The 16,760-nt window shown below is 43.3% G+C and overlaps 1 protein-coding gene across 3 annotated transcripts in view; it reads right to left on the bottom strand.

Annotated features, from left to right (window-relative positions):
• Fam222b (family with sequence similarity 222 member B) overlaps window positions 1-16,760 on the bottom strand; it is a 60,977-nt gene that overhangs the window by 25,642 nt on the left and 18,575 nt on the right. Inside the window, exon 1 of one of the 3 annotated variants that reach the window (XM_031354320.1) lies at window positions 13,654-13,993. The exons of the other annotated variants lie outside the window; for them this stretch is intronic. The gene's annotated coding sequence lies outside the window, so the exon portion shown is untranslated. Of the gene's footprint in view, window positions 1-13,653; window positions 13,994-16,760 lie in introns of those variants that run through there. 3 annotated transcript variants of the gene reach the window in all.

Genomic DNA, 16,760 nt, shown 5'->3' with positions numbered 1-16,760 from the left:
CTTTGTTTATGTCTATGGGTCTTTTGCCTTTATTTATGTCTGTGCACCACCTGAGTGGCGGGTGTTTTTGGAAGTCAGAAGAGGGGATCCGAGCCCCTGGAACTGGAGTTACAAATGGCCATCCATGAGCCATGTGAATGGTGGGAACTGAACTCGAGACCTCTGGAAGAGCAGACAGTACTTTTAACTGCTGAATGCTGAAGCATCTCTCTTCAGTCCCTTTTTTTTTTTTTTTTTTTGGTTTCTCGAGACAGGGTTTCTCTGTGTAGCCCCGGCTGTCCTGGAACTCACTCTGTAGACCAGGCTGGCCTCAGAACTCAGAAATCCGCCTGCCTCTGCCTCCCAAGTGCTGGGATTAAAGGCGTGTGCCACCACCGCCCAGCTTCAGTCCCTTATAATAAACAGGTTTCTCTTTGGGATTTGAACCTAGAGTTTCCTAAGTGTCAGACAAATACTCTGCATTTTTTTTCTTTCGTTTTTTTGAGGCAGGTTTTCTCTGTGTAACCCTGGCTGTCCTGGAACTTGTTCTATAGAGCAGGCTGGCCTTGAATTAGTGATCTGCCTGCCTTTGTCTCCTCAGTGTTAAGATTAAAGGCATGAATCCCTTTCTTTTTAGAATGGTTTTACTAAATATCCCTGCTGGCATCAAATGTACTATATATAGTCCAGGCTGGCCTTGAACCTGCAGTGATTCTACGGCTTCTTCATTTCTGCACATGGGCTAACAGGTATGACGCAGCACAACTGACTGACCCACTCAAAGACACACGGTTTTTAGAAACTCAAACTTTTTCTTTTTTAAGACAGGGTCTCTCTGTGTTGCCTTGGCTGTCCTAGAATTTGCTCTGTAGATCAGGCTGGCCTCTGAGAGATCCACCTGCCTCCTGAGTGCCGGGGTTAAAGACGTGCTCCACCACAACTGGCCCTTTATGCTACCTCTTCTCTTTTTTCTAATTTTTTATATACTGCTGACAAAACACATTTTGGTTACAGAGAGAAAAATCTCTCTTTCTCTCTCCCTCTCCCTCCCTGCCTCCCTCTCTTTGTCTCTCTCTTGTCTGTGTGTGTGCATACCAGAGCCAAAAAATAACTCGGGGAAATAGTTTTTCCTTTCCACCATGTAGGTCCCAGCTACGGAACGAAGATCATCAGACTTGGCTGAAGTGCCCTTTACTCACTGAGCCCCTCCTACCGTCCACCTGGCCCTGTTTTGTTGTTGTTTACTGAGATGGGGTCTTGTTTCCCGGTCTAGGTTGGCCTCAAAGTCAAGGCAACCCTTCTAGGTTTATCTTTTGAAAGGTGGATTTACAGGCACGGTCCAACATGCTCAGCATTACTTTTTCCCTTGGTAAACTCTGAATCTGAGGCCACCCCGGTCTACACAGAAAATTCCAGGACAACCAAGGCTACACAGAGAAACCTTGTCACAAGAAAATAATATAAATGGGGGCTGGGAGGACTGATACCCAGAGAGGGTTTCACCTTCTCAAAAGAGAGTGAGGGGAAGACTTTCATGAGGGGTCCTGGGAGGAGAGGAAAGGCTGATATTGGGCTGTAAATTATTTAAAAATAAATTTAATTTTAAAAGGCATTTTAAAGTCAAAATAATAATAATGAAAATCTTAGTGCTAAGTGTCAAATACCTCCCATGAGTTATTGTGCAAGGAGGTCTGAGGCAGGCTACTGCTGTTCTTCGGTGCATCAGAGCTAGGTAGCAAGACTATGTATGGTACTGACAAACACATTTTTGGTTACAGCACAGGAAACCAAGCTGTAAGCGACTTGAAAACTTCCCCCTTGCTGGCCAAGACTTCCATATCGCAAGAAGGTGCTTTGCATGACCCCAAGGGATCGATGGTGACCACGTCCTCTACAACACCAACCAGTCAAGCAAGATACGCACACTGTGCCATGGAGGCATGAAGGTTATAGAGCCAATGCTTTCAGACTGGATCTGGGGCTTGCCCCACAGGAAGGAGTAAGACGTTTGTAACCCTGATCCCAAGCTCTTCCCAAGTCACAGGCCCTAGAAGCTAGCCCACTATTTACTTTTATTTATTTTTTATTTTTTTTATTTTTTTGGTTTTTTCGAGACAGGGTTTCTCTGTGTAGCCTTGGCTGTCCTAAGTAGACCAGGCTGGCCTCGAACTCAGAAATCCGCCTGTCTCTGCCTCCCAAGTGCTGGGATTAAAGGCGTGTGCCAACACTGCCTGGCTAGGATTTTTAATTTGTTTGTTTGTTTTTTCCACCGCCCGGCAGGTAGCCCACTATTAATGTAGACAGGGGTGGGGATAGATGTCATGTTCCCTGTACTCATGAGCTCACTGCAGGTCACTGCTAACCAGCCTACCATCCAACCAACAAGACCAGGAAGCATTCCAACAGGCAGCACCAACTGGACTCAGGGGCCTTTAAAAAAGAAAACATGAAGTGGGAAGGGGGACCCGTTGGGGATATCTGGGAGGAATAACACAGTGGACTAAAAAAGCAGAGTTGGCCGGGTAGTGGTGGCGCACACCTTTAATCCCAGCACTTGGGAGGCAGAGGCAGGAGGATTTCTGAGTTCAAGGCCAGCCTGGTCTACAAAGTGAGTTCCAGGATAGCCAGGGCTACACACAGAGAAACCCTGTCTCAAAAACAAAACAAAACAAAACAGGGGGCTGGCGAGATGGCTCAGCGGGTAAGAGCACTGACAGCTCTTCTGAAGGTCCTGAGTTCGGATCCCAGCAACCGCATGGTGGCTCACAATCACCCGTAATGAGATCTGATGTCCTCTTGTGGTTCATCTGAAGACAGCTACTATGAATTACACAGGAGCAAGTGGGGCCCGAGGCGATAGGGCCGGCAGAGGTCCTGAGTTCAATTCCCAGCAGCCACACACATGATGGCTCACAGCCATCTGTACAGCTACAGTGTACTCATACATATAAAATAAATAAAAATAAATCTGAAAAAAAACCTGACTACAATTTAAAAAATAAATAAATAAATAAATAAATAAGGAGAGTTATGGGTGGACATGGTCAAAATATGCTGTCCACACAGAAAAACTGTCATTGAATAAATAAAATATCTTTTTATAAACAAAAAGAACTTCATTTATTACTGTTATAAAAATAGGATTTTTAAAATTTTTAATATTTTAGAGGCTTTTCCGAGACAGTGTGTCCTGGAACCCAGAGATCTGCCTGCTTCTGCCCTCCCCCTCAAGTGCTGAGATAAAAGGCATGTGCCACTATGGTTGGCCAATTTTTTAAGCATTTGACCTTTGTTTAAAAATAAAATGAAATAAAAATATTCCTAAGTTAAAATTAGAAACCGATTCCCAAAATACATATAAAATTTGGTTGTTCTTTCTCATCGTCCATTAACTATGTAATCAACAGTGAGGGAGCTGAGGAAGTCAGACACGCCTCTTGTGCTATATAAGCCTTCTAAAAATTAATGCAATTACGGCTTCTGAAAAGGGAACTTGAACAATTTTTTTTTTTTTTGAGATGCTAGGACACTGCCCACAGGAAAGACAGAATGAACTTGAGACCCACTGGGACAGATCTTATCCTGGTACCATGGGAAAATGGAGAACAAACGGGCAGGTGGTTAATCAGCAATGTCTTTAGAGACTACTGCTCATAGAGAAGACGGGGAGTTGTTGGAATTTAAATGAAGCCATGCTGTGCATTGCAGCCCTTGCCTATAATACTATACTAGCACTTGGGAAGCTGAAGCAGGAAGATTCTAAATTTGAGACCAGCCTAGGCTTCAGGGCAAGACTCAAACCCACAAGATGGAATTCATTATGCTAGCCCTTCAAAAAGAAACTAAAAGCCAAGAGGTTAGGGGGTGCGGGAGGAGGTGTAGTATGAGCTACCTTGTATGTATGTGTGTCCTAGCCTTAGTTTCTACCTGCATTCAATTTATTATATTTGTTTCAGGAATAGACATATTCCACCTCAAAACAGAGGTGTTAAAATGAAAGCTGAAAAATTTAACCAGTCTGGTAGAAATGAATATATTCCAAACAGACACTTTACTTATCAGACTATTAAAGCAATGTGCCCTAAGAAATTGTAATTTCCCCAGGAATCTTAAGCCTGGGCCAGTAGGCACAGAAACCCTTCACTCCAGGGGTGAGATTACAGATCAGAGAACCAAGGACGGGTCAGGGGTGAGCTGAGCTGCACCACACCTCCTGTCAAGAAGGCTCCTACTCCCTGCTGGTCCTCTAGCTTTAATCTCACTTCAGGGCCCAAGAATAATGGATTTGTGGGGGTTACTGGATCTCTTTGTCCCTTTCCCCAGTGTGTTGGCTACACTGAATAAATGTCCCTTTCCATATATATTATATAATTTATATATATATATATGTGTGTGTATAAATAACACACACATACGCGCGCACATACACACACACACACACACACATATCAGCTATAGAACATTCACATACAATTCCCATAAACCATAAAGGGAGGGGAGATTATCTGATGTGAAAAGGGGTAATTGCATCTGAGATGTTAAAAAACTATTACAAGTGAAGGATCTAGGAACTGTTATATAGAGACAGTAAATAGCCCCAAACACACCCATTTAGTAAAGGCACCATTCACTCACATTCACTCACCAAGTACCCATTATGTATCAGGAACTGTGGCAATACCGTACATTGGGAATACAAAAAAAGAACAAAATCCTGGTGAAACGTGAATATAAAGTTGTTAACGGAAGATGCCAGGCATAGTTTTAACAGTGGTGGCAAGACACTATTAATCCCAGCACATGGGAAGCAGAGGCAGACAGAGCTGAGTTGGAAGCCAGACTGAACAGATAGCAAGACACAGGACAGTCAAGGCTGTATAGAAAGACTCCAAACAAAACAAAACAAACAAAAACACACCACCACAAACATACATACAAACATACAAATAAACAAAAAACTACAGAGAGCTAGGCATGGTGGTATGAGACCACAACCCCAGCATGTGGACACTGGCAGGCATGGATGGGGGTCCTTCACACTCAGATCAGCACTAGAAAAAGGAATGTTAAACATACAAGGCTGCCACTTCAGAGAGAGGATAGCCTGTTTACTACATGGAAGGCTGGAATTGTATGTGGATAATAGCCTGGTGACATCTGCACAGTGTGGCAAGACCACACTCGATCCTTCCTTAGACCCTTATCGTGAGCTTCGTCAATATAGAACCTATCTTTATCGAAGATGTTATTCACACTTTTACAAAGAGGTTTGATTTAGTCATATCTTAAACTTCCTTTTTGGTTTTTCAAGACAGGGTTTCTCTGTGTAACCCTCGCTGCCCTGGAACTCTTACTCTTGAGAACCAGGCTGGTCTGGAACTAAGAGATCCTCCTGCCTCTGCCTCCCAAGTGCTGTGACTAAAGGAAAGGCCACTACATCTAATTCTGAATTAATCTTTATTTAGTGTACACTGAGAACTGAGTTATTTATCACAAGGAAAACTTTCACCAAATTGTGCTGTGCTTAAATATATGTAAAATACATTACTCAGGATCAGACTCCTTGAACTAACAGCAGCGCTACTGAGTCATGTTAAACCAAACCACCTTGTCTTTTGCTGGCAATGGTCACAGACCCTCAACCTACACTGGCTCACATGGGCCCTGCCTTCATACTGCCCCCTCAACAAAACAGGTGATGTAAAGAAGGCCTAACGCATTAACTAACAGGACTACTTTGGACTGTATTTGTAAAGTGCCTAGTATAGCACCTCTATTTCAAAAACAACAGTCAGACACTGGTGGAGTTCTATGATTCAAAGTCAGCCTGGTCTACTCTAGTTCCAGGCCACCCAGGGTTATATACTGAGACCCATCTCAAAAAAGGTGCTCCAGGACCACCTGCAAGTCTGGGATCTGACATTTTCTTCTGGCTCTGTGGTACAGGCACACATGGTGTACAGTCACCCATATGCACAAAATAATAAAAGCATGGCTCCGCAGCATCCTTTGGGTTTTTTTGTCTATGCTTTGCTTCTTTGCTTTTTTGTACAAATAATGCATAATCAAGATGTGACTATTCCACTGGTTAGAAAGGAAGCTTTAACTGTAGTCCTGTCTGTCTGCTGATAAGGGCAGCCTCTGCCTTTTTACAGATAGGCTGGAATGGAACCAACTTGATCTATTGTGGAATTTGTCTTTATTTCTTAGAACATCCCACAGTAAACCTTTTTTCCTTTTTCCTTTTGATTGGTGATAGTGTCCTAATCTTTAGATTCCCTTGGAAAAACAGCATCTCAAGGAGAAGGCAGGAAAATTTTATTTGTTGACTTTTTTTGCATTCCTGGGGATGAAACCCAGAGCTTTGGGGGTACGCTAAGTGTATGTTCTTCCATTGAATTCTACCCCTATTTTTAAATAATTTAAAGGACGGATTTCCTACGTTATAGGAGAAAACTGTTAAATACTGTTAGAAATCCAAAGGAAAAAAATAAAAATAGTATGATGTTTGTAATTCTAGCAACTGAAAAAAGATGATCTAGAGTTCAATCGGCAGTCTCAGTGACTTGAGAGGCTGAGGCAGGAGGACTGTAAGCTCCACGTCTCCCTGAAATTCAAAGAGAAGATTCTAACTCAGAAATCATGGTTCTGGGTCTGACCTCATAACCAAATCACTGCATTATCTGATTTTTGAAAACTCTTAGTTTTCCCTATCCTGGAAAAATACAGAGAAAATAATTATTGAATCCTTAGATAAAAATAACTCAAGAAGTAAAAATATTTATCTCGATACTAGAAACTCTTGGCTTAACCCTTTTTAAGTTGTTAACAATTATATTATAAATGCATTTAATTTTGAAGTATGATATGGATTCAAGTCAAGAACTCTGTAAGGTAGACCCAGACCTTTCTATTTGCCTCATAATTACAAACAATAAAAGTTCTTGTTAAGCAGAAGTCTATTATTTTGCCAAACAAAAGATTGTTCACAGAGAACCAAGTTTGGGGAAGGACTCGAAGGACTACATTCTAAAAAGTAGATAAAAAACTTGATTTATAGTTGCACAGTGGTGGCTCACGCACTTGGGAGGCAGAAGCAGGCAGATTTCTGAGTTCAAGGCCAGCCTGGTCTACAGAGTGAGTTCCAGGACAGCCAGGGCTACACAGAGAAATCCTGTCTCAGAAGAAGAAAGGAAGGAAGAAAGGAAGGAAGGAAGGAAGGAAGGAAGAAAAAAATGATTTATTTGGTTGAAAAGGAAAGATGAGTCTGTAATACAAGGTAACTTGGGGCTGAAAAGATGGCTCAGTGGTTGAGAACACTGGCTGCTTCTCCAGAAGACCCAGGGTGTGATTCACAGCACCCAGGTGGCAGCTCACAACCCTCTGTAACCCAGTTCCAGGGGAGCCAACACACTCTTCGAGCTTCTGAGGGTACTGGTCATGACATTGTACACAGACAGACATACATACAAGCAAAATATCCATACACATAAAATAATAAAACATTTTTTTAATTGAAAGGTAACTTTGTTTTGAATGGCTCTAGCAATCCCATAACACATGCAGTAACAAACACAATCTAGGTAATTAATTCAGTGGACTCTTCCTCTGTCACTGACAGATTGAACAGCTTTGAGGATAATCTCTCTCACTCTCCCAAGACTCAGCAGGAAGATTCATTATTTATACCCTCAATTGTTTACTCTGTCCTATTTTCCAACCCATCCAGGCCCAAGGGCAGTGTTATCACTGGCCTGCTTCCAAAAAGGACATGTTAGCTCATTGTCCCACTAGTTATAAAACCAAAAGATTCAAACAATGTGATCTAATACCACAGAGCAACCTCATCTGCCACCTGATCCAAAAACCAAAATTTCTTTGACTAAATGAAACCTATATATCATCATGGTTGGCTGTTTACTTGTTTAATTCATTAATCACAAATTTCTTTATAGTCTCCCTATGTAGCACAGGCTAGTCTCAAATTTAAAATCCTACCTCAGCCTCCGATTACTAAGATTATGGGCAGGCAGATCGACTGTTCTGAGGCACTGACCAACAACACATATACATACTCAACAAGCTTTTTTCCCCAGTAATTTATTTAACTTTACTTTATGTGCATTAGTAATTTGCCTGCATGTATGTCTGTGTGAGGGTTTCATATCCCCTGGAACTAGAGTTACAGACAGTTGTGAGCTGCCATGTGAGTGAGTGCTGGGAGTTGAAACCAGATCCTCTAGAAGAGCAGCCATTGCTCTTAATTGCTGAGCCATCTCTCCAGGCTCCCCTCTACACACATTTTTTTTTTCGGTGAGTCAAAAGAATTCTTAAAAGGCAACATCATTAGAAAGACAGCCCTGGTTCTCATCGGAACAGACCTGTAAACTTCTGAGGATTAAACTGACTGAGATGCAATCTTCCCTGACCAATTTTCAGGAAGTATTCTGACTGAGATGCAATCTTCTCTGACCATTTTTCAGGAAGTATTCAGTAACTCATCAGCAACCTTTAGGTTTCAAACCTGGGACAAAGGGCTGGGTGCCTATTTAACATATCAAAGTAGACCTGGCCACCAGGTTCTCCCTGAACTCCTCAGCCCATACCTGTTGTAGGGTCTGCTACCTTCCTTGCATCCTGTCCTCTACCCTGAACTCTCCAGTCTAGGACAATGGGCTGCTCTGCTGTATGTACACAATCCAACCATTTTGATTACCTGCCCTCTGTTTGTAGTTTGGCCTCCTGCTTGTTGCACCTGGTCCTCTTTTCCTCTTTTCTTCTCTTCCTCCCTCTCTATCCTGTCTCACATGGCCAGGACATGATCAGGGTCTTGTCCACTCTGGATTCTCCCAGAGGTCCCTGCCCCTGGCTATGTATACTCTCCTACATATCTAAAATAAACATTCTCCTCCAACAAGCGAGCGGCCAAGTTTCCTACCTTTCCCTTTTTACTTCTTTTATTCATTCAGCAACCAAAGTTCTAAATCTTTATCTGAGTGGTAAACAAATCATAAACTCCACCAAGTTTGTGGCCCTCAGGACTGAATTTCCTCAAAAGACTGAGCCTGACTCAGTCAGGCCTGAGGGAGAGTCAGGCAAGAGGGGAGGGCCGCCCGATGGCTCAGCAGGTAAAGAGGCTTGTTGGCAACTCTGACTACCTGAGTTCAGTCTCCAGGATCCAACTCCCATAAAGTGTCCTCTGACCTACATATGTTCCTGGTGAGCCCTGTGCATGTGTGTACGCATCTTAAATAAATTAATTAAAAATAATAAAAGAGCCGGGCAGTGGTGCCGCACGCCTTTGATCCTAGCACCTGGGAGGCAGAGGCAGGCGGATTTCTCAGTTTGAAGCCAGCCTGGTCTACAGGGTGAGTTCTAGGACAACCAGGGCCACACAGAGAAATCCTGTCTCAAAAAACCAAAATAAATAACAACAACAACAACAACAACACACAAGATACTGGTTGTGAGCTTAGGAGGAAAACTTCTGAGTTTGAGGCCAACCTGGTCTATACAGCCAGTTCCAGGAAACCCTGTGGGGGAAAAAAAAGGCAAACAAAAAAGATACTGGCTGACATATGGCTGATAAAGCTAAAAACTGTCATCAGACACATCTGCATATGAGCACACTGCCTCTACCTAAGCCTCTCACTTGAAGCAGCATTCTAAGACCTTTTCTACCTCTAATATCTTCTCACCTTGAGTATGTCCCCCCCAAGTTCCAAACCTTACCACACCCAAGTGTATTATTCCAGGAATTAAGCAAAGCTAAGAATTCTATGCTTCCTGCACTTTCTCAAGGGATCATTTCATACTTCAGATGTGATTAGACCACAGTCTCCCCTTAAAGAGTACATAAAGCCATTTTTCTTACATTCTAAGCTGCACATCACACACTAGTGCTAAAGGACATTCAATGAGTTACTTTAACTTCAGCGCACTGTCTCTTCAACCTAACAAACTACAACTCATAGCTTTGCATAACTGTTTCCTTGCAGAAGTTAGATCTGAGTTTCCAAGCCCTTTAAAAGATACCCAGTGTCGAACGCAGATACACCATTAATAATTCTATACATAGCCTCTTGCCTCCTGGGAAAAATTCTTTGGGGATCCCAACTACTGCACCATGCAAATTACTGACTGCACAACTAGACAAGAAAACAGACCTGTTAGATCTGGAGGTGTAATTCAGCTGACAGAGTGATTTGCCCACATGCACAAAGTCCTCTACACTGTAAAAATTAATATAGCAAGAAAAAACTATAATCCCAGCCCTTAGTAGTCTAAGGCAGGAGGATCTGGAGTCCAATACCAGAGGTAAGGAAATGGCTCATGAGGTATATTCCTTGCTACACAAGCATAAAGACCTGATTTTGGGGGCCAGTTGCGGTGATGCAGTTTTGATCCCAGCCCTTGGAAGCCAGAGGCAGGAAGACCTCCATGAGTTCCAGGCCAGGTCTACAGCTAGAACCACATAAAGACCCTGTTTCAAAAAAAACTAAACTAAACTAAAACCAAAACCAACCAAACAAACCCCAACCTGAATTTGCGTCCCTAGCATCCACATAAATGCCAGTTGAGGCAGAGTGTATCTAGTGCTAGGTCAGAGACCCAGGGGGAGCGTGGAAGCTTGCTCTGTCTGAGTCAGCAAGGTCCAATCCGGTAAGAAATCCTGACTTGAAGAACAAGGGAAAGGGGATAGAGGGATGGCTCAGGGGCTAGCAAACAGCACTGGCTGCTCTTCCTGGGCTAAATTCCAAGCACCTACACAGAGGCTTACAATCATTTTTGTCTGTAACACAAGTTCCAGGGGATCCTATGCCCTCTTCTGGTCTTCAGGGACACCAGGCACACCCATGACCCACAGGCATAACACCTACATACATAAAATGAAAATTTTAAGACCTTATTTCTTATTACTCTTTTTTTTTTTTTTTTTTGAGACAGGGTTTCTCTGTATAGCCCTGGCCGTCGAGATCTTATTTCTTAAAAAAAAAAAAAAAAAAAGGAAAGCAGCCGTTTGAAGACCTGTACATGCATGCACATACGCATACACCGTAAGCCTAGACTCCAGGACAGAGTAAGACCTTATCTCAAAAAACAAAAGAAAAGTATAATATAACTTTATAGAGAGCCACATTAAGTACTCACACCTAGGAAAAGAGAAGAGAAAAATCTAGGGTATCAACTAGGAGGGCAAACAGACCACAGCAGCATCTCCTCCAGGAGCTTTTCATGCTACTACTTCCCCACCTTGCTGGAGAGCCAAGCACACTTCAAAGGTGTCAGAGTCACACCTATTATCCCAGACTAGGAAGGCAAAGACAGGTGCATCTCCTGAGTTTGACACCAGCCTGATTTTCTATTTTCTAAAATTTTCTATTTTATTCAATACACTAGCTGTCCAAAGCTTGAATCAGTGATTTTAACACTATTCTCTGTAACAAGTTAGGTAAGATCTGTCTGGAGGATCCTCTTCCCTTCCTAATTTTAACATAATTCTGAGCCCTTAGGGATAAAAGCATTAAAAAAAAAAAAAAACTTCAAAGCCAACATACGAGTTTTCGAGACAGGGTTTCTCCATATAGCCCTGGTTGTCCTGGAACTCACTTTGTAGACCAGGGTGGCCTCGGACTCAGAAATCCGCCTGCCTCTGCCTTCCAAGTGCTGGGATTAAAGGCGTGCACCACCACTGCCCGGTCCCAGCATAGAATTATTGTGAATTTCTTTCGTAAAAAATTCAATACTAATACGTACTTGAAATGTTATGTGTATAAAATATGTATCTGTGTATGTGCATGTACACATATGCACACGTAGAGACAAAGTTCATTTCCTGCTCTATTTTTCCATCACTGAGGTGACTGACTCCTGTCCCACCATTCCTATCTTTCTTCTGTTTACTGTTTTAGACAGAGTGATGCAGCCCAGGTTGCCCTTTAAGCTCTAATCCCCCCTCCCTCATCTCCAGAGCCCCCAGACACTAGGCAAGCACCCTACCTTCTAAGCTCCATCCCAAGCCCCCTATTTTCCATACTTGACTCTCATTCCAATTGTTCCTGACTGGCTAGAGATAAAATAAATCATCAAGAAAAATTACTCATCCAGCTAAAACTGTGACACAGCTGCAGAACATCAATCCTATCTTCAAACCTGAACTCCAGTTACAACAACCATTGGGAATTAAACCTGGTATAGGAAGATAAACGAATCACTTTAGTTAATATTTATATTTAGTTAATGTAAAATGTTGTCAAGACACTGGTCTTCACCTCTTCTGACATAGCTCCTCTTTGCTAATCAACACAAAAATAAAGCCAGTCCCCAACAGCTCTGATGGAAAGTGCACAATATAAAGAGACAGAGCCAGGGATAGGTGGCTGTTACCCCAGCATTGCTGAGGTAACAGCAATGCTGTTACTGGACAGCAATGCAGTAGACTGGACAACCTGGCTACCAGGCCAACCAGGACTACACGCGGAAACTCTGTCTTTGAAAAATAATAACAGAACAAAAAGCAAAGATAACATGGACACTGCCATTCAAAAGCACGCCCTTTGTTCCTAATATTGTAATTTCTGGGCATTTCACCTTCAGTTGGTAACTTTCTTTTTACTTGTAATATGTAAAGAAGTTCCTATTTTGAGTTGTACAGACCCATGTATTTCAGAAAGGATCCAAAATCTAGTGCAGTGGTGCACACCTGTTAATTGCCAGTAGTTTGCAGCAAGCTAAAGCAGGATGATAGGAATTCCATGCCAGGCTGAACCTGAACTACAGAGGGAGTTCCTCTTTAAAATAATAATGATAATAATAATAATAATAATAATAATAATAATAATAATAATAATGTTACAAAGGCAAAGAACTCCAAAAATAAAAATCACCTAAATTGTAATGATACAGCCAATCAAATTAATAAAAGATTAAGGAGAACTCTTAAAAGGACAATCAAATCAAACTATGTATATATTTTTTAAAAGATGCAGCTTTGGTGACAGAAAGGAATCCCTTCACGAGCCCATGAATATCACTAACCTATGAATATAAGACATACAACATTTGAGAAACTGATAAGGCCTTCAAGTTCAGAAAGAAGGTAAGTTTCCCTGGCTCCAGTTCTTTCTCCTTTAGGGCTGAGCCAATACACAAAGCCTGTGACAGTGTTCTCAAGAAAGAGACTTTACCAGAGTTAATCACTAACAATTATCAGGATTGCTTTTAACTACCAAGGCCGGAGGGCTGCTCCTCCTTCCCACCAAAACCTCCGCCTCGTTAAGATTACTGCTGCTGATTAAGACCGACCTAAAGAGAATAAGGGCAGCCTTAATGAACGCAGATGCTGTACAGTTTAAAAATGCCAGTCCTGGGTTCTATCTTTCCCCCGCCGGTTTACTGCATCAGATGCCACATGAAAAGGGCTCCTCTCTTTCCCATCTGTGCAATCTACTACGCGGCCGACATCTACACGTCGGTAAAAAGAGAAGTGTCCTGAATCTCCTTAACCAGCTGCAGGGGTGAGATGAAGAGACAGAAAGAAGGATGAAAGGTAGAACTGGAAAATAAAGATAAGGTGATGAGACGCAGAGACCATACTTCCCAATCCATTTTCCCCTCTCTTACAAGGTTAAGTCGGCTAAAGTCCGGGTGGCATTAGAAAAAAAACACACACACCTTGCGCCCTGGGCAGGAGGTGAGGTTGGCTCTGCAGCTCTCAGTGGGGCTCCGGGCTCCGCCCCGCCGGCCTGGGACAGTGCAGCCCTGCTTGCCCTAGTCCAGGGAGGACAGAAGAGAGAGGGCTTCTAGAGGCTCAGGCAGGGGGAGGGGGAGACGGCTACTCCGGGTGCTAGGCTCACCGAGAGCGCTGCACTCCGCGGTGCGCCTACACCCCCTCCCCCAGCCGGCTCCGGCTCGCTCCCCTCCGCCGCCGGAAGCCAGCCCCGCCCCCTCAACTCCATCCCTGCTCTTTGCAAGCTCCCTCCTGTCTACACAGCCAATCCTGAGCCAAGGAACCAGCAGAGCGACTTGCCGTACAGCCAACTGGGGAGGCCCACTGGGAGGTCAGCCGCCGGGGATAGGCCAGCTACCCGCGGCCCCGGCCCCGGCACGGCTCCTCTTTGTTACGGCTGCCCCCGTCTCTCCTGGTACCCACAAGGAAGCTGGGAGCCAAGCATCCAGCGGCCGGGCCAGGTGATGCCCCGCCCGCCGCTTCTCCTTCTCCTTCATCCACCCTGGGTACTAAGAGTGACCAGCCCTCCGGTGTTTCCTGCCAAAAGGCTTTCTTCAGACTTCCAAACCAAGTAACCATCGGAAGACACCCAACCACAAAAAGGATGCTCTCCAGGCCTCTCTGCTTTACCTTCCTTTTCTCAGACTAATCAACTGAATTCTGTCAAAACCATGAAAAGATTTAGGTATTAATCAATTGCAACAATTTTATCTGTTGGAAATTCTTGCTTTCCCTAAGAGAAACTAGGAGGAAGGAGAGAAGTGAGAAAGTATGTGTCTGGAAGTTGGTGGACGTGGAAAGGGAACACACCAAATCTTCCGCAAAAATAAATAAAAGGAAACGTACAAAGGTCACAAAGTTAGCTTCAACCTGTATTGTATCCAAAGCTTCTACATCCAATAATCCTGAAATGACCACCTCCTTATCAGAGTTCAGTATAATTAAGATGCAGACGAACCAGGTTTCCTTAAAAGTACAAGCCCAAAGTTGTTAAAACAGTAACACTGACGCTGCATTAACTGGACATCTACACCCAAACTTAAATGGCTAATGGCCGTGTTAAGGGGACACTGTGGCTGGGAAGGAATATAATAAAAACGGTATGGTTTCTTAGGTTGTGGTAGAGCAATATATGAGGTTCACTTAACAAAAACAAAGAGGGGGTGTGCTGGGGATGTAGCTTGGTTGGTGAGATGGTATTAAGAATTAGGTTCGGTCCCCATAAAAAGCAAGCATAGTAGTAGAAGCAAGAGGATCAGAAGTTGGAGGCCAGCCTAGGCTGAGAGACCTGGGACAGCCTGACTATGTCAGTGGAACTCGTGGAGCAGAGCATGGTGACTCAAGCCTCTGATTCCTCTATTGAGGAGGCATTTGAGTTCAAGGAAAGTGTGGGTTACAGTGTGAGTTCCAGGCTAGCACCGGCAGCAAAGTGAAACCCTATCTCAAAAACAGAACAAAACAGCAAATAAACCAGAAGGACACCTTGGCTGGCAAATCATTTCTACAACTAAATAATTCAGGACTCCATGGAAAAGTCATTAGCTGACTTTTCCCAGGGGGAAAAAAAGCTCAAAGGCAGATAAGGTATTCGAAAGGAACCCTGTGTGGCACACACCTCCCTGATCTTCAGAAGACCCCCACTGATCTAGGATGCTTGGGCTGTGTGTGTGTGTTGGGGTGGGCTCCTAGAGGGTAAGTTGTTAGTTAATTCCTCATACTGACAGGGTAGCACATGGTAGAAAAAGAAAAAAAAAGCCAACATCTTGAAAAAGTTTCACACACATACACAAAATGAGACAGCAAGCTTGCGGATCAAGCATGATTTGGCATCTTTAAATACAGAGCCAATTTTCTTTAGTGCCAAAGCCAATGGCTTCTCCTGTAGATAAAATGGCACAGTTCCTGAAAAAGCCCTGGACGCTGTTTCCCCACAATCCTATAATCTGTCAGAAGACAGAAAACAAAAAGAAGGCTGTGCCAGCCAGAAAAAGCAAATTATAACCAACACAGAGCCAAACTTTATTTCAGACAGAAGGAGCTGTTCTATGTGTCTCTGAAAGAGGAGAAACAAAAGAAGCTTACCCATTGCTCCAATAACCAAGGGCAAGCAACTAATTTAACCAAACACCATGTTGAATTAGCATTTGCTGCAAGAGGCTGCCTTCTCACTTCCTATTCATAGCCTACAAGGGTATTTGCAATGCTTATTAAGAAGAGTTGATGCCAACAATATACAAGGAATTTTTACATGCCAGGAAGAAAAGGAAGAAAAGCAAAGGAGAAAGCACTCAGAGAGCATGAATGACTAAGTTGTGTAAGAAACACTAAGGTCAAGGGCTGAGTACAGAGCCACCGACCTATATTCCCAGCACTTGATGGAGACAGGAGAATCTGAAGTTCAAAGTCATTTTAAACTCCAAAGGGAGACAGGCCAGCCAAGACCAGAGACCCTTTTAAAAACCAGGTAGGTGGCACACCTGGAGAGAGGGCTCAGTGCTCAAGAGAAGTTGTTTTTTCAAAAAAATCTAAGTTTGGTTCCCAGCACCAACAGTGTAGTTCAACAATTTGAATTTCCCCTGTCTGAGGATCCAACATCCTCTTCTGGTCTCTGCAAGCACCAGACACACATAAATACATGCAGGCAAAACACTCATATACATAAAATAAAATAAATCTAAAAAGGAAAGCAAGCATGTGTAGGTAACAGATTGCTGCAGGGCTTCATGCATGCTAGACACCACTCTATGCTGAGCCACATGCTCTTCTGTTAACCTTTCGTTTGTAGACACCCAGGCTAGCCTTCCATTCACCTTAGCCAAGTCAGGCCTTAAAGTTGAGATCTTCCTGCCTTAGCTTCCCAAGTAGCTCAAGGGCTTGTTTTGTGTCACCAGGTTAGGCCAGGATCTCTTTGTCCAGTCACCAAGTACATGTGCACACACTACACACACACACACACACACCCCGCTCAAATAGAGCTTGTGTACAGTAAAAGCAAGAAGATGGGAACATAAAAAAGAAAAAAAAAAGCTCGGCAGTGGTGGTGCACGCCTTT

This window comes from Mastomys coucha, unplaced genomic scaffold, assembly GCF_008632895.1.
Source record: "Mastomys coucha isolate ucsf_1 unplaced genomic scaffold, UCSF_Mcou_1 pScaffold5, whole genome shotgun sequence".
Lineage (NCBI taxonomy): Eukaryota > Metazoa > Chordata > Mammalia > Rodentia > Muridae > Mastomys > Mastomys coucha.
This window is presented reverse-complemented; position numbering and strand designations above follow the sequence as displayed.